The following is a 19,494-nucleotide window of genomic DNA, read 5'->3' as shown; positions in this document are numbered from 1 at the left end:
TCTTCACCCTTTAAAAGTAATACAAAGTAATAAAAGACTTAAAAAGTCATATGAGCCACAAAATGGTACCAGTTAAAACTACAGCTTGCTCCACAAAAAAAAAAAAACATTAGTTAGGCTGAGGCCTCTTGTTGCAGAAACACAGCTTTTTTTGTTGCACATTTTGCTGCAGTTTTTTGAGCCAAAGCCAGAAGTGAATTGAGCAAAAGGTAGAAATATAAATATTTCCTATGTAATTCTCATTCTTTTTGTAGCCATTCTTGGCTTTGATTAAAAACACCCCAGCGAAATCTGAAACAAAAAAGTTGTGTTTTCACAATATGGGGCCTCAGCCTTACACAGATCAGTCAACAAAACATTACAAAGTTATGGTTGTCAGAAGTACTCCTAGGCAATGTGTTATTAGGAAAAAGCGATAAAACATAAACTGTCATTTTTACCGCACAGGGAGAATCAAAAAAATGAAACCCAAAACAATTAATGGGCAGTTTTACTAACACTGTTAACATTTAGGCTAAGGCCCCACGGAGTAAGCCACAGCTGAAAAACTCTGTGGAAAAGACTGTGGGAAAGTTTTTCATAAAGAGTGTGCAGTTTTCCTCTGCAGACTTTCTGCTGCGGCCAAAATACTGCATTTTCGCAATGTGGGACCCGGCTTTAGACTCTACAAATTTCAATTGGACATGTTTAAAATGTGCTAGATTTATCACAGTAACTGATGCTGTTTGCATTTTCTTGGTTTACACCACTTAAGAGTTTAGTTTGTAACAAAAAATGTGCTCAAATTTTGACAACTTTAGGCTAAGTACCTACACAGTGAATCACTGCCAAAAATGCTGCAGAAATGACCGCAACAGAAACACACAGCGTTTTAATTATACCGTATATACTCGAGTATAAGCCGAATTTTTCAGCCCAGTTTTTGTGCTGTAAAAGCCCCCCTCGGCTTATACTCGAGTCAGCAAAAAAAGATTTTTTATTTTTTTTTTAGGAGGGGGGTCTATGACCAGCCACAATATTAATGTATAGAATCTCCCATAAAATAGTGCAAAAAAAAAAAAAAAAAAAAGAAAAGATTTTTTAAAAAAAGTTAAAGTCTAAATCACTCTTTTCCCTAGAATACATACAAAAGTAGAAAATGACTGTGAAACACACACACATTAGGTATCCCTGTGTCTGAGAGTGCCCGGTCTACTGAATATAGAATCTGCAGTTCTCCTCTTCCATCAGGAAGGGGTTAATAGAAGCACTGCAGATACCCTATATTCAGCCAGGCAAAATTCCACATGGGGGAAAAAAAAAAACAGTCCTCAAGCTCAGGGAAGGGGCAGACAGACAACCTAAACACCCCAAACCCCTTTCCCAGCACCCAGCAACTACTGCACCCAAAAACTCCGACCATTTTAATTTTTGAAATGTTCCAGTAGCTGCTGCATTTCCCCCTAGGCTTATACTCGAGTCAATAAGTTTTTTCCCACTTTTTTGTGGTACAATTAGGGGCCTCGGCTTATATTCGGGTCGGCTTATACTCGAGTATATACGGTACTTTTATTTGCACACATCAGTTCACTCATTTTTACATGCCTGCTGATTTATGATTATGTTATATCATTGCTACATCATTCACATACTATAGTACTGTTAATACTTATTCTGCAAGTGGGGTTTTGACATGCATTACTGTACAAAAGTTTTAGGCAGGAAATGCTGCAAATAGCCATAACAGCTGAGGCACAAAACCTTAAAGGGGTTGGCCACTTTCAGACCAATATTGAGAGACAAATATTATGGTTTGTATAATAAAAAGTTGTACAAAAGTTTTCCAATGTACTTTCTGTATCAATTCCTTACGGTTTTCTAGATTTCGGCTTGTTGTCATTCATTATGTAACTTCTAGGAGATAAAACTCTGACCATGGTCATGTGATTTACAGTCCATGGTCATGTGATGAGCACACAGGTGCCGCTCATTATAGTCACTACACAATAATCAGATCTCTGCCTGGTAATCAGCTGTGCACCTGTGTCCTCATCACATGACCATGGTCAGACTTTTATCTCCTAGAAGTAACAGAATGAATGACAACAAGCCGAAATCTAGAAAATTGATACAGAAAGTATATTGGAAAATTGTATATATTTTTATTGTACAATCAATAACACTTGTTTCTCAATATTGGTCTGAAAGTGGCGAACCCCTTTAAGGGACCTGGTGGGCCCATGCTGCAGGTAACAAGCCCTATATATTTACCATTTTCCTACTCATGGCTGCCTTCAATTCCCTTTGACCCCTCCAGGGGGACACGTGCATTCCAAATCACATTACTGATGCTGTTCAACGTTCAACGTAGAATAAAAAACCGGCATCTCTTGGAGGTTGCAATAAAATGTAACCTTTAATCCATGATTTAAAGATAAAAATGTACAAACAGAAGAAAAAACTCCTAAAAAATGCTTGACTTACGCATTTCGAGACTGTCTCTTCCTCATAGCTTGTCTGTGTCTCAGCTATTTTCCTCTTATATACCCTGGAGTTACCACATCCTGTTGTTTCTTAACTCTTTCTAGTCCACACATATTCTAAAGCTAGTATCTATGAAACCTAATATAAGTTATAGAACATATAACCTACATCAATAGCATAAACAAAGACTACATCAAAAATATTATTTCGCCTTAACAATTCCTAGATTAAATTGTATCATTCTGAGATATGGAGTAAATATTTAGCATGCACAATGCATTATATACTGTATCTTCACCAAATAACAAGGCAATTAGATAATATCAGCAAAAATGAGTAAACTTACTTCCATTCACTAAAATAAACCACTTTCAACATCATAAGATAACAAAGTGAAGCTCTATGGTATCTTTCGCTTGTACTAAGTCGTATCATAATAAAGAAATGGTTAAAAAAAAAAAAATTATGGATGAAATTTAATCATGTGATCCACTATAAGGTCACATGATGCTTCACGTGGTATCTCAGTTAATGATTTGAATACTACTACATCATTCATAGTAAAACAAACCATGTGACACTTCACATGATGTCTGACTTAAAAAGCTAGGAATTTCTGAATAGGATATCGTTACGTGATTACACGCAGAACCACGTGAAATGACATAACTACAAAAACGAAAAATGTAAAAGTGACTGACAACGTGATATGGGTTGCACGAAGGCCCCTGGAGGGCAGAAGGAGAAGCACAACTAGCCATGAGCAGGGACAGGATTGGTAAGTAAGGCCAACAGCCCTTGACAAAAATATTTGGTAGGCGGGGCAACACTGTGGCTCAGTGGCTAGCACTACAGCATTAGAGTCCTGGGTTTGAATCCCACCAGGAACAACATCTGCAAGGATTTTGTATTTTCTCCCCATGTTTGCGTGGATTTCCTCCCATTCTACAAAGACATACTCATATGGGGCTCAGAATCTACATTTAAAAAAAAGAATAAAAAATATTTGGTAGGCGAACCAGGAGAGATTTCTCTCGCGAAGTTCGCCCAGCGGATCCTTTTGGACCGAGTATGTCCAAAATGAAACCACTATTTTTATGCTCTGGAGTTTCTTCAGACTCAGGAGCATAATGATCTGAGGTCCGTGGAAAGTGAGCAAATATAAAAACCAGTGTTATTTACCTGTCCTGGTCTTCTTGCTCCAGGTGAGTAACACTGTTTGTCATCTCCACTGGACCTGCACTCATTATAGTCTGGGGACTGAAAAGATACCAGAGTATAATAATAGCTTGTGGATAGTGAACCCCATAAATGTTTGCAATATTTATTATACTGTATGGAGGTCACTAAGTGACATTATACTATGTGGAGGGTTCACTATGGGACATTATACTACATAGAGGCCACTATAGGATATGATACTATGTGGGGGGTTCACTATGGGACATTATACTACATAGAGGCCACTATAGGATATTATACTATGTGGGGGCTGCTATGAGACATTATACTGTGTGTAGGGGCCACTATGAGACATTATACTGTGTGAAGGGGCAGCTATGGGACATTATACTGTGTGTAGGGGCCACTATAGGACATTATACTGTGTGTAGGGGCAGCTATGAGACATTATACTGTGTGTAGGGACCACTATGAGACATTATACTGTGTGAAGGGGCAGCTATGGGACATTATACTGTGTGTAGGGGCCACTATAGGACATTATACTGTGTGTAGGGGCAGCTATGGGACATTATACTGTGTGTAGGGGCCACTATGAGACATTATACTATCTGGAGACCACTTTGTGACATTATAGTTTGTGTAAATTGGGTATTATACTGTGTGGGGACCAGGAGAGGGGGTACTGGCACATGGTAACACTGTGTACGCTAATTTTTAGGCAGTATTAGTATAAGATTTGTAAGATTTTGTTAACTGTATGGATAATATTTTGCTGGCATTGTCATTAACATACAATATTGGAGTCATACGTGTTTCCTTTAATAATTTTTCTATATGCATCATTCTATGTTACACATTTTCTCTCTGCCAGTGGATACATCAGAACAGAAGGCAGATTCTCTGCTCAAAGTTGTATTCTAAATACATTCTGTCAGTTCAATAATAAGGTCTCACCTTCTGTTGTAAATCTTTGGCATCTTTAAACACCTTCATCTTCTTTGCACTTGCAAGGTCTAGCTGGAAACAGATGAAAGACTGTTCCTGACTGAGGTGTTAAGAATTTATCTCTTTGACCCTATATGCCTACTTGTGGGGTAGGTTAACGCTTATATTTTCTTTTGTGCGTAAGTCTATAAGCTGGAAAATGGTGTGATAACACTAAAATATATTTTATATACTTGGGTTTTTAGCACCTCTAATTCTAATGAGAATGATGGCATAAAATATGGTCATTAAGCTTGAGATTGTATAATTGGGTGTTAAAAGCATACCAAATGAATTTAATGGAACAAATGGTACAAAGGAAATTTACTGTGACTCTTATGAGGTGAAAGTCATACTGCATTAGAACACTATGGCCAGAAAATATGTGGAACAAGTCATAGACTTTCATTAGAATTACAGTACTATTGTAAGGATAGCAGATGTAGTTTCAGATCCAAAGTAAGAACCAGTACTAGATATACCAAATGAAATGGTTTACACGACGCCATGTGTTCAACACCCCCCGGGCCGCACCAACTCCAACCCCACAATGCTGTTCACCAAAGCCTCAGATGGTGGGGATATACTTAGCTGCACTACTGGCCAGAGAGGTACGGGTCAGGAAACACCAAACACACAGCGCACCACAAATCGCAGCAAACCATACACTGAGACTCTTACCAGCAGATGTTTTGGGTTATGGTGTTGGTCCAGGGATCCAGAAGGCTGAAGAAGCTGGTCAGCAGGTGACGGCAGAGAGTAATTCGTAGTCGTACGGTCCGGGTCGTCAGTAGGAGGGCAATGCAGTACAGAGTGAATTCCAAGTGGAACGTCAGGCAGGCTGAGTTGGTAACAGGAATGGTAGTGGAGTACAAAGTAGTGTTCAGGGAGAAGAAGTCTAGAGGCAAGCCATTGTCGTGAACAGAAACAGACAGAGTACAGAATCAGGAGGCAAAGGCATGATAAAAGGTCAAGGCAAAAGGGTCAACAACATAGGTTATCAGATCAAGATATGGAGGTCAACTGAATAGCCAGCGGCGGTCCGGAGCCAGAGCCCTCTTTAAATAGGCTCCGGCCCATCGCTAGGCTGAAACCAGACCGGAAGTCCCCCGTCCGGCTCAGGAGATCGGCAACCCCCACACAATGCTGCGGAGGAACCGGTCCTCCTTCTAACAGATATATATATATATATATATATATATATATATATAAAACAATCCGGTCTGTCAGCAACTTGTATGGATGGAAAATGTCCTTTTATTGGAAAAAGCAGTACACCACGTATCAGTCCACACTGGGACCTTTCTCAATATATATGGAAACTTTACTATATCTATTTCCTAAAGGATGAGCCTATTTTCATATTTCATAACTTTTTTTCTAAGAAACCATTTTAGGACACACATACTGTTCTGACCGATTTACTTTAATTATTTTGTTGGGGAAAGGGACTGTGGGAAAGAAATAATGTCACTATTTTTATATCATTCAGCATATGATTATAGAGGTCATTACATCTTTGGCTGTAACATACATCTGTATAGGGGTCATTTTTAAAACTTTTGCAAAATATAAGTAAACAATGAAAATATAGTTGGATCTTATACTAGAAATACTTGACAAACTTTATTAGATTAGAAATACTTAACTAATTTTATTAAAATTAAGGTAAAGGCGTCCTGCCTGGGTTTAGTACCTGTTTGTGGCGATTGTTGTATGAGCTACGGATTTATTTTGATTGTATGTATCGTATGGTGTGCCAGTAGCTAGAAAAGCCAAGTGTGTACGCATACTGATGGTGACTGTATCCCGGCTACTGAATCATTGCAGTTGTATTACCCTTGTTGGGCTCTTTGTTATCCTGAATGATTGTTCCTACAGTGGTTGTACTTGGTGTATGGCTACTGCATTTTTAACTTTACCATTATCATTAGCTTATAGCTCCAGGACCAAATTTGATTTACTGGGATATATATTAGAGTAAATGTATTTTTACCTTGCTTCGGGACATAATCACAACATGCAGCACACTGTTATAGAAATGTATCCCCCTATTTCATATCCACTATCATTAGAGAAAACAAAACTATTTTACAGACATACAGGCCTGATAAGTCTTGTTTAGCAAACCTGCAAATAAAGTCCTTTCAATGACTCTACTGAGACCAAGAAGTTTAGAATATTTCTCCGTTTTTATACTTTTTGTGCTTTGATTATACATTTGTAATTCTGAGAACTTTATTTGAGGAATAAATACAATAATAAAATATTTACACCTTATTATTTCGGTTTATTTTTGGCTTGTCTTTCCCCTTCATATTCTCTTGCAGTGAGAGAGATTGTCCCTCACATTAATCATAGCTTCAAGCATGCCAGCAGGTAGTATCATTAGCTCACCAGATAATATGTTGTCTGACAAATGATGGAAAACCCATTGCTAACTATCGGAAAAAGACAGGTAACAAGTGTTCAGCAATGACATATAAAAGAAATGGATCATTTATCTGCTTTTGAGCAGCTATGAGAAAAATGGCAGTCTTTGGACATGTAACTGGTGATATTTTAGCATTTCTTTCAATGTTACGAGGACAATTCATGAAAATCATATTTAATCAGAAATCAGCAAATACTGTTGCATTAATGTCAATCATTTGGCATATTTAGTCATCTTCAATTTGATTCTAATAACTCGCTGCACTGTGATAACTCACATACAAGGGATATTCCCATCTCATGGTGTCAATGGTTATCAGGATTCTAAAAGATGCTTGGCATTTCCTCCTGACTAATGGGACAGATCATCCTCATCTCCCTGTCTGTACCACCTTTAACTCCTTGTGAAAAAAAAAAAAAAATTAGGCTAAACAACATTTTATTGGAACCAAAGTGTTAGTTTATGAAACATTGGTGGGATTAAAATACTCAAAATACCCCTCTAATAGAGATGAGCGAGTAGTGTTTGATCGAGTAGGTGTTCGATCGAATACTACGGTATTCGAAATACTCATACTTGATAGAACACTACTAGCTGTTCGAAGTTTAAGGTTCGATGCAGAACCAGCGTTGATTTGGCAGAATGCTATACATTTTGCCAATCAACGCTGGTTCTTCTCTTACCTTTAGAAGTCTTCTCCGTGCAGCGTCCCTGCAGCATCTTCCGGCTGGAATTCACTCTGCCTAGGCATCCGGCCTAGGCAGAGCCGACTGCGCATGCGCGGGCATGCCCACGCATGCGCAGTCGGCTCTGCTCCGGCGTCGGGCCCCGATGCCTAGACAGAGTGAATTCCAGCCGGAAGAAGACGCAGGGACACTGCGCCGGGTGAAGACTTCAAGGAGAATCCAGCCCGACTGTGACTCGTGGACTTGGTAAGTATAATTTTATCGAATTTTGCGTACCCCTGAAACGAGCATTTCCCCCCATAGACTATAATGGGGTTCGAAATCCGTTCGAACAGTCGAACAGTGTGTGGCTGTTCGAATCGGATTTCGAACCTCGGACATTTTAGTGTTCGCTCATCTCTACCCTTGAACTGACGCTGTCATGGTTGGAGGTCAGCACGTAATGGCAAAATGGCAACTTGTACATCTACCACCTCTATCTCTAGGAAACACAACCTTTCAAAGCTCAGACTATGTATAAAACTTTGGCATAGTTATTGATGCCAGAAAAAGAAATACATTACCATAATCTAAAATAAGATAATTCTTTAATAGTCCCACCATGGGGAAATTCAGTGTGTTAGAGCAGCATGGATAATACAGTAATATATTACAAGAAAGAACACATACAAGCTCATAGCAGATAGAAAAGATACTAGGGGTCAAAGCAACTAAAAAGAAAAGAAAGACTTCAGGATCATTTAGTTCTCTGTGCGGAGTGATCTTCACTATCCTGATTTTGGCCATACAGTTTGACCGCAGTTGGGAGGAAGGATCTTCGATAGCTTTCCTTCTCACACTTGGGATGAAGCAGTCGGTCACTGACAGTACTGCCCAGTGCTGCACTGTCTCATACATGGGATGGGAGTTGTTCTCTAGCATGGAGCTCACCACAGACAGTATCCTTCTGTCATCCACCACCTGTACTGGGTCCAGGGGGTTCCCCAGCACAGAGCTGGCCCTTCTAACCAGCCTGTAAAGTCTTTTTCTGTCCCTGGCTGGTATGCTTTGATTCAGCTGGTATGCTAATGATTCGAAGCACTTCTCTGCTTCTGCTCTGCTTCTCCACTTACTAAAGTCCACTTTTATCTCCTTGGTCTTCCCAGCATTAATCCTGAGGTGGTTACGCTGATACCATCCCAAAAAATCCCAGGTTAAGTCCAAAATGCCGCAGTGAGGTTAATAACCAAACAACCCCAACAACCTTCCATAACCCCCATCCTTTGCTTACTACACTGCCTGCCTGTAAAAACTTTCAAAGCCCAATAATCTTTGCTGACCTCACAGATCTGCAGGCACAAAAAAAAATCCCCATCCCCAGGATCCACCTTAAACAATTTGGAGTCAGAACCTTCTGCTATGCGGACCCATTCTTTCTGGAACACACACTCAAAACACATCCTCCTCAGTTTGGCATTTGAGGACAAATAACACCCTTGCTATACATAGAATAATTAATGAAAATTTCAGTTTCGTTAACCATTGGACTGTGCTTTGAGCCTATTGTTAGAAAAACGCATTACAAACATTTGTTCTTGTTGCTGCTGCTGAGGGGTCTTGTATATAGAATGGAGTCATTTTTGGATGGTTTCCATTATTCTGGTATCTCAGTCCAAACCTGGATGTGTCCTTGAAGGGTTAATATATAATATTATGTATTGAATAAAGTTTCAGCCGAACATATGATTTAACATATGAGTACGTATTATTATTTACTGCAGTCTAATACATCGCTGACTACATTAATATAGAATATAAATCAGTTTCGGAAAGACTGACATATTTGATTCAACATAACTGTCTTGCATAAAAATAAGCTTAGTTTATCTGCACTTCACAGCTTCTGCAAAGTACATATTTGACATATGGATGATGCCACCTGTCACATAGTGTTAAGTGTCATACTTAGAAGAAGACATTGTGATGCACAACACTCTGACAGACTTTCAGATTCTAAAATTAATTGTAGGCAACCAAATGGCAGATATTTTCTGAAGATGTCAAGCTGGTTCATGTTTCCAGCACTAAATAAGCTTAATTCACTTAGTGCTGTTCAGAAAAAAATGCAAAAACTGCCCATTTAAATTCTTTGTGATCCTCAAAATTATCCTAATGTGAGTTCTTATATCTCTTATACTTAACAGCCTTTATACATTCCTCTATATGAATGATTTACTGTAAGTAGAACTAAATCTAGATCTGGAACATTCTGCACAGAAATGCTCCAAAACTGTGTAATACTTAATTATAAAGGATTTATATCTAAAGCTGGCGAACCACATATTACGGGTTTGAAACAGATAGTCAATTCAAGTAGTTTTGAATGACACATAGTCTTGAAATTCCTGTATTCAACATTATTTATATTAAGCAGGTTATTGACTATTTGTTGCAATAAAGAGCAGTGTAGTAATATATTTGTAAGAAGGCAAGGTGTTGGAATATAGCAAAGAAAAGTACAAATATTCTAGAAAATACCAGGATTTAGGAATATTGAGATCTAACTTCTGAGGCCAAAATTGGTAGGAGCAAATCTGTTAAAAACTTATTCCCCTTTCAGAAAATGAAAGAAATCCTGCAGTTAAGCTTTTTTTTTGAATTATTAAGTAAATTATTTTGGCCAAACTCTATGGACTCCAAATATGATGCAATGATGAAGCGAGTATTAATGTTTTGTCAATAACTGTTGATAATTTCAGTTTTAATTTAATGCAAATATTTTAACCAATAAATTGTAGGGATGACCCCTCTCTATCCTGTGTAACCCTTTCCTCACTGCTCCACTGTTCCTCTCCTCATTCTCCTGTTGTGTGTTTATGTTGTGCTGCGTGTTTGTTTCCCAGGACATCCCATCCTGTTTGTTTCAGTTTGCAGATACACCTTTGTTTCGTTAGGGGTGACCACCTTTAGTATCCCAGTCCCTAGCCTCTTGCAATTCTCTCCCTACCTATCCATTAGGTCTTCTTGTTTAGAGAGCCAGAAGTTGTTGGGGCCAGGACTAGCTTGGGAACAACTGACCACCACCCTCAGGCAGGGCCTAGTCAGCTGCCGTAGTGCCAGAGAGAGTTTCCTACCCCTATTTCCTTAGAGGTGCATGCTGCATTCCGTCTTCTGTGGTTTGGGCATAGACAGTAACGTGACAGAAGCACTACTACCACCACCATCCAGGTAGTGCTGTAGGACCCCCCTCAACATAGTCTGGCCCAGGAGGGGGGTTCAGGGCTTGGTTGAGTGTGCTCGACCTAGCAAGTGGCACATCATTCGCCACTGCTACTCTCATCCTCCAATTCCAGATGTCACAAATTTAGTTGCATAAAGTACCAGTCAATTTTTTCTTTTGAATTTCTGCCCTTTCTTCACTGCCATTAATATACTTCAATTCACTCCGTGTCCAAGTGACAATTTTATCTAAATTTAAATAAAAACTTTAATTCTCTGGTGTCAATAGTGCGCCGCTGCCTGCTGACCTCAGTCAGTGTCCAAGTGGAAAGCGTTTTATTCAGTTGTTTATATTGGTATTCATGGTATGCAACATTGCCTGATGTCATATTGTTCTGTGTCAAATTTGCATTTACACAACATCACAATTCTGTAGTTGTGGTCCAAGCAGGGCCACATCTTTAATGAGGTGAGGTGAGGTGGCGGCCTCAGGGAGCACTCCGGAGGGGGCGGGGGCTGCTGCAATTTTTAAAATTTGCATTTTTTTTTCTAAACTAGTGTAGGAAACGGGCCGCTCTGAAAAGAACCTGAGCAACTCTCTCCAGCGCAGGCTTGGACCTCTGTCTCTCAGTGCAGGTGGCATCATCACGCCACCTGGGCTGAGACGCAAACGTCTAATTGCTAGGTGAAAAGAAGAAGCAGTGGCAGTGGGAGCATTGGCTGCTATTATCATACTTGGGGGAGCCTCAAGTATAATAATCAGAGCCCCAGGGGAGGTGAGGAAACATAATAAACAGTATTAATAACCTCTCCCATATTAATCCTAGCAGGCTTCGGGCCTGTATGGTACTGTCTGAGATGTCACATGGTCTGGAACATTACCATAAAGGCCCAAAGCCTGCGCTCGCAGTACCATAGAGGCCCAAAGCCTGTGCTAGTAGTAACAGCTTGTTACTGTTATCATAGGCTTCGGGCTTGTATGGTAATGTCTCAGACGTGACAGGCCTGAAGCCTGCTAGGATACTGCTAGCACAGGCTTCGGGCCTGTATGGTAATATCCCAGGCCACGTAAAGTCTTGGACATTACCATACAGGCCCGAAGCCTGCTAGGATTAGCATTGGATCCCGGAGAGATTAGTAACACTGCTTAATATGTTCCGTCGCCTCCCATGGGTCTCTGATTATTATACTCGGGGGTCTGAAAAGGCCCCTGAGTATAATAATAATTCATGGTGGGCAACTGTGGGGCATAATAAAGGTTGCAGGGTCCACTGTGGCCCCTGCAACCTCTATTATGACCCACAATGGCCCCCCTGTAACCTCTATTATGCCACACAGCGGCCCCCCCTGCAACCTCTATTATGCCCCACAGTCTATTGTGGTACTGTGGGTCATAATATAGGCTGCAGGGGATGCTGTGGGACATAATATGTAATTAATATATATATATATATATATATATATATATATATATATATATATATATATATGGTAGTTGGGTGCGTGAAGAAGTGAGGAGTCAAAGATGTCTGTGTTGCAAATGCTACAGAGTCAAGTCACAGCTGGAACAAGTGGTCATGGCGGTCCAAAGGGAAGAGATGGGAAATGTGGAAAGACGTCTCCTGTAAGTATTACTGCACAAAATATTACTGCATTGTACATTGAATACACTGTAATGTTACCACTAGCTGCCTGAGGTGGATGATCAAAAGATGAGCACCTCCCGGTATTCAGTGGGGGAGTGGGGGGCGGCGTCTTTTGATCGTCCGCCTTGGGCAGCAGAGAGGCTAGGTTCACCACTGGATCCAAGTGGCAAAAATCTTTGAAATGTAACCCATGAATGTAAAAATTCTTTTCATTGAAATGTAACTCATCCTGCCAGACCTATGCGAATAGTATGCCACATTCCTTGCTAACTAAATGACTTATTTCAGTTCAGTTCTTATTTCAGAACATGATGTGGCAATTAAAATAATAAGAAAACATTTTGATTGAAATGTAAATCTTCTTCTTCATGATCATCCACAGCACAGTGAAGTTGTACATGGTCATTGTGTCAATCATTATCACTGTCTGCGTCTCGTATTCTGACTCCTAATCCTACTTCTAGAATATAACATATTGTCCCTGCCTGGCAAATACCACAAATTGGGTGAAGGAACATTTTTAAACATATAGTGACTTGAAGAAGGTTTTGCTTATGACTTGTTGAGTGTCTTTGCAGATAAGCACAACCTTCTTCACTTGCAGCAACCAGTCTTCCTTTGCACCATATAATCTCTGTTGTTCCAACTTGCTGAAATTCCTCCTTGTATGTAACTGATATTTTGTCCAACAGGGGAGTGTTTACAGAGGACCTTTTATGTCCTCAGGCACATGCAGTGTTATATATTGCTAGAAAGCTGACAGTGCGCTGAATTCAGTGGCTTTCCCTTTATTTCCCTGAATGGCAGTGGCTTTTCTGTTATGTGCCTTGGGGCTGGAGATATCGGTGCCGTTACCGATGTCTGCCCACTGTCAGAAGGGCATCCCTGACAGTCTAGTTGGGTTGTGAGGAATTCCCCCACGACAGTATTCGTCCATATCCCTGTACTGTCAGAGGGAGCGTTCCTTACTGCTCAGCAAATGGTGCAAATTACACAAACTCTTGCAAAACTGAAATCCCCCATGATAAATCGCTCCCAATCACTTTTATGGAATCTGTTACTCGAACATCCTATCGAATGCATAAAATAAGAAATTCTATTTTGAGCAGAGCAGAAACTGATTTATCCCCAAAATGCATATTACTGAAGAAATACTTAAACTGAATCTCATCATCAATAAATCGTACTAAACAGAATCCTAATAAGATTTGTACAAGTGTAAGTTGTGTTACCGCTGATCGATTCTGAGAGTACCACAAGGAGCCTTCTTTGAAAGCCCTTTACAAGGTGATTGGTGAATGGCATAAGTGGGAGTGGACATTTCATGAGACTTGGCCTTCATAAAGTGCACAACTAAATATATCAAAATCCCATATAATATGTCAGACACCAGATTATTAGAGCAAATGTTCTATTGTGTGGTTCATAAAGGTTACAGTGGTACCAAATATGTCTGTGTTACTTACTACTAGAGATGAGCGAACAGTAAAATGTTTGAGGTTCGATATTCGTTTTGAGTAGCCCCTCAATATTCGACTACTCGAATCGCATATTGAACCCTATTATAGTCTATGGGGGGAAAATGCTCGTTTCAGGGGTAGGCAACGTTCGATCAAATTATACTTACCAAGTCCACGAGTGAGGGTCGGGCTGGATCCTCTGAGAAGTCTTCTCCGTGCAGCGTCCCCGCGGCATCTTCCGGCTCTGAATTCACTCTGCCAGGCATTGGGCCTGGGCAGAGCCGACTGCGCATGCCCGCACTACAAGTGGACATGCGCAGTCGGCTCTGCCCATGCCTGATGCCTGGCAGAGTGAATTCAGAGCTGGAAGATGCCGCGGGGAAGCTGCACGGAAAAGACTTCTAAAGGTAGGAGAAGAACCAGCGTTGATTGGCCGACTGTATAGCATTCGGCCAATCAATGCTGGTTCTGCATCGAACTTTTCCATTCGAATAGCAAGTGGTACTCGATCAAGTACGAGTATTTCGAATACCGTAGTATTCGATCGAATACCTACTCGATTGAGTACTACTCGCTCATCTCTACTTACTACATTTAGTAAAAGTCATTTAGTGAAGTATATTACTAACATGGGTTTATTGTAATTTACTTTCCTGTTGAAGTTTTCCTAAATATATATATATATATATATATATATATATATATATATATATAGTGACACCTGTACAAGGTTGGTTGTAGAGGGGAGGTATTTCTCCCAGAGTCTTGCTAGACCGTGGTGGAAACGCGTCATGTTTTTCTCTGCATCGTCTTCACAGAAAGTCTGCAGAGTTTTCTTCTTTGGACTTTCTGCCCCTATTACACCTATATGGAAGATGCTAGCGTTTCTGCAGGTATTGACAGGTTACGATTTGCGTATTGTATGCCTTTATGCTGATGATTTTTCTCTGCAATGTGCGCATGGGATTAACAGGAATCTCATCCACTTTGCAGCTACTGCAAAACACTGCACTTTTGCAACATGGGGCCCCAGCCTAAAAGGCTTAAAAGTATATTTTACATGCATAATGTCATGGTGCATACCGATATGTCTCTATACGTCAGTGCACTGTATATTTTTTAAAACTTTTTTAAACATCCAGTTTACTAGCATATAGAAGTATATCACTATATACCAATATGCTGGCCATTGTGCATATCAAGATGAGACATTGATCCATGGCTTATACTGATTGCTGTATTTGGATTGGGTAATACATTGATTTCCTTGACATTGGGCAATTTCCATCAGCACTGTCTGGTAATAGCTTAAACTTCGAGTACCTGTGTCTTCTTCCAGCCTCATCTACTATATTATATTATCTGGAACGTCCGTTTCAGGAGGCAGCAGCGCACACAATTAATGTTATTGAAGAAGATTTGTGACTGATGTGATAATGATTGATGAGTCACAAATTAATGGATGATATATAGCTGCAGAAGCACTTACTCACAGCAGTGGCTGCCCCTGCCTGCCTAACACACATCCTAAAACCTCTCAGCTGTCAGGTTATTGTAAATCTATTCTCTTCCTCTCAGTATGGAACACACTTATGGACACAAATTCATTATCTATATGTATTTACCATTACCATTAGCTATCTGTATTTGCTGTATTTATTACTGCAGTAAGAAAGGGTCATATTTTCTAATGATTTTTTGGTCCCATTGGGTGGGCTACTAGTGGCCAAACATTTATTTTGGCACAACAGCTGTCATAATGTAATAAATATCAGTGACTCAAAACCTGTCCGCTGGATTCTTAATGATAAACCATCTTATAATTTAGGGGTTCTTAATATCGGTACAAGCATCTTTTCATTAGTGAATACTGCAGTGAAGTTGGATATACTTGCTTTAGGTTCATCTACACATTGCATTGTGTGGTTCTGTTGAGGTTGGATCTAGAGATGGGCAAACCGATTTGTTGCAAGCCAGGTTCGACCAGTAAAACAGAAAAATTGGAAATTCATCTTGGATTAACTAAAATAGCTACCACAACACTCATTGTGGTATATTATTCTACTCTCCTTTGTGGCATCTGATCTTCTGGTTATACCCACTCACAGGCCTCAGCGGTGACCTGGGTGCATGATGTCACCAATGAAACTGAGAGAGAGCACTGGATGTTACAAGGAGGGCCAAAAGAGGTGAGGAAAAGTTTTTTTTTTTTTTTTTTTGTCTACAGAGACTCCAGAGTATGATAGATTTACTTCTGGTTCTATCTACATTTGTTTGACCTGAAACGAATCAGTGACCCAAGCCACTCCAAACTGAAATGAAACATATCTCTGGAGATTCATCCATCTCTAGTTGGATCCTCTTTAGTACTTCAATTTCACCTCAGGGGGCATCATTATAATAAAGAGTGTAGGTCTTTTCAGGCAAACAGCTCCAGCCATTAGTCCATAGAAAAAAACAGACATGCTCTATTTAGGTCCATTTTGAAGACTGATGATGACTAGAGATGAGCAAACAGTAAAATGTTCGAGGTTCGAAATCCGATTCGAACAGCCGCACACTGTTCAACTGTCCGAATGGGTTTCGAACCCCATTATAGTCTATGGGGGGAAATGCTCGTTTCAGGGGTACGCAACATCAAATGTTCAAATGTTCAAATGTTCAAATGATCAAATTCTACTTACCAAGTCCATGAGTGAGGGTCGGGCTGGATTCTTCTCCCTGCGCAGCGTCCCTGCGTCCTCTTCCGGCCTTGAATTCACTCTGCAAGGCATCGGGCCTAGGCAGAGCTGACTGCGCATGGGCGGGCATGTGCAGTCGGCTCTGCCCAGGCCCGATGCCTAAGCAGAGTGAATTCAGAGCCAGAAGAGGACGCGGGGACGCTGCGCAGGGAGAAGACTTCTAAAGGTAAGAGAAGAACCAGTGTTAATTGGCAATGTATAGCATTCTGCCAATCAAAGCTGGTTCTGCATCGAATCCTAACTTCGAATAGCTAGTAATGTTCGATCGAGTACGAGTATTTCGAATACCGTAGTATTCGATCGAATACCTACTCGATCGAATACTACTCGCTCATCTCTAATGATGACCATTGAAATCTCTCACCTGGTCACATGCCAGGCAGTTACTACAGTGGAACATAACTGGAACATAACTGGTAACTTCCATAAGAGCCAATTAGTTGTATTGTATGGTGGAGTATAATAGCTGCTCAACATTATTATCAACCATCATTCTGGTTGATAGACATAATAATGAATTTGATGTGGCTTGTGGGCCTCTCTGTAGTATACAATAAATATGTCAAAAATAAATCTGACCCAGACATAGATATACTCTACAACAGGCTGATATTATTGAAGAAAACCACATTGGCCTTTCACCAGATCAAGAACAAATTTGTGTATGTTATCACATAGGGGCTGCCCACTGTGGTACCCTTGAGCTGGCATTGGAAATATCTCAAAATCTAAAAAGTTTCCTTATGATTAATATTTTAGGCCTCTGTCTGGTTTACAGCCACCTATAGGCAAATGTGATAAATCAAGCCTCTCCCTGGTACATCTGATGGATTTGCATATGCAAAAAATTATAATTATCTGTACACTGCTTTATTGTTTTGCAGTCACAAAGGTACTGTAACATCTCTGCCTGTTCGGGTCTCTGCGCCACCCTCTGCTCACATGCTGCGGCGCAGGAGGCAGTTTGATAATTTGCTTGAAGTTTTTAGTTGCACTGTGTGAACACGGCTCTAGTTCGGGTATTGTATTTGCACCACACCCGTCTTCTGCCCTTGTTGCCTCTGTCCATTAAGTGTTTGATTTTGTCTTGCCTGTGATTGACAGCTTTCCTTCCTATCAGGTTCAGGGCGGGTTCTTCCTCCCCTGTTTAGTCTTGGCTCACAGTCACACTGGTGCCGGTTATTGCCTCTTGCTTGCTGGTTTCTCTTGCTGTTTAATTGCTTGTATTCTAATCCTTGACCTCTGACTTCCCTACTGATTATTCTTTTGGACTCCGATTTGGCACTGCATCGCTCTACTGTTACCGAACCCTGGCTAGCTGACCTCCCTTTGTTGTTGTTCGTCTTGTCTGCGTTTTGTGTTTCACGTATTCAGGGAGGGACTGTCTTCTTGGTTGTCGCCTATTACCTAGGATAGGAAATAGGAAGGGAAAGTTGGGGGTTTCAGCTTAGGGCTCACTGTCCCTTGTGCCCCTTCCTCCAGGGTTCACCAGCAGCTTCTGGGGAATTATCATCTGGCTATTCCCTAACAGGTACTGAATGTTTCTATCACTATTAACCCTTTCCCACCGATGGCATTTTTTTTATTTTCGTTTTTCGTTTTTGACTCCCCTCCTTCTAAACCCCATAACTTTTTTATTTCTCCACACAAATTTTTCTTCATGATGCCACCATTAATTATTCTATATAATGTACTGGAAAGCAGGAAAAAAATTCAGAATGGGGTGGATTTTAAGAAAAAAATTATTTCTGCGACTTTCTTATGGGCTTTGGTTTTACGGCGTTCACTGTGCAGCCAAAATGACATGTTCCCTGTATTCTATGTTTCAGTACGATTCCAGGGATACCAAATTTATTTACATTTTAACCCCTTAAAAAATCCAAAACTGTGTTAATTTTTTTTTTTTCTAAGGCCGGTCCTGCCGGCGGTCAGTGCATCGCACCGCCAGTCATTTGTACCATTGTGTGGCTTTGGCCACTGGTTTGCAACATTACGTGATTTCTTATACCCCTGATGAGTCTCATACTGAGACAAAACGCATAGGATTAAGTTGCAGGAGTTAAATGCATGCCTGGAAGCTATGGTCTGAAGTCTCTGGACCTGGTGGTGAAGCTATTCCGCTATCCCTCCCTGTTGGTGTGGCGCTAGGCCAGTATCCTCAGGGAGGAAGTGGATACTCCCACTCTTTGTAACATTTATTTGGTCTTGGAGTCTAATACCTCTTTACAATACAGTATTCAGTACCAATATATTCCTGGCATGCTCTATTCTATTATATAGTTACATAGTAGATGAGGTTGGATAAAGACATGAGTCCATCAAGTCCAACCTATAACCCTACAATCCCCTACAGTGTTGATCCAGGGGAAGGCAAAAAACCCCATGAGGCTCATGCCAATTGCCCTATTTCAGGGGAAAAAATTCCTTCCCGACTCCAAATCTGGCAGTCAGTATAAAACCCTGGATCAACGTGTCCTTAAAATCTAGAGACCATAACCCATTATATTTTTCATCCAGGCCCACTTTGAACTTGTTCAGTGAATCCGCCATCACCACTTCCTGGGGTAGAGAATTCCAGAGCCTCACTGTTCTTACTGTGAAGAATCCCCTTCTATGTTTCTGGTGAAACCTTGTCTCCTACAGACGTAGAGGATGTCCTCTTGTCACTGGCCTAGGAGTAAAAAGATCCTTAGAAAG

Source organism: Leptodactylus fuscus, chromosome 9, assembly GCF_031893055.1.
Source record: "Leptodactylus fuscus isolate aLepFus1 chromosome 9, aLepFus1.hap2, whole genome shotgun sequence".
Classification (NCBI taxonomy): domain Eukaryota; kingdom Metazoa; phylum Chordata; class Amphibia; order Anura; family Leptodactylidae; genus Leptodactylus; species Leptodactylus fuscus.
This window is presented reverse-complemented; position numbering follows the sequence as displayed.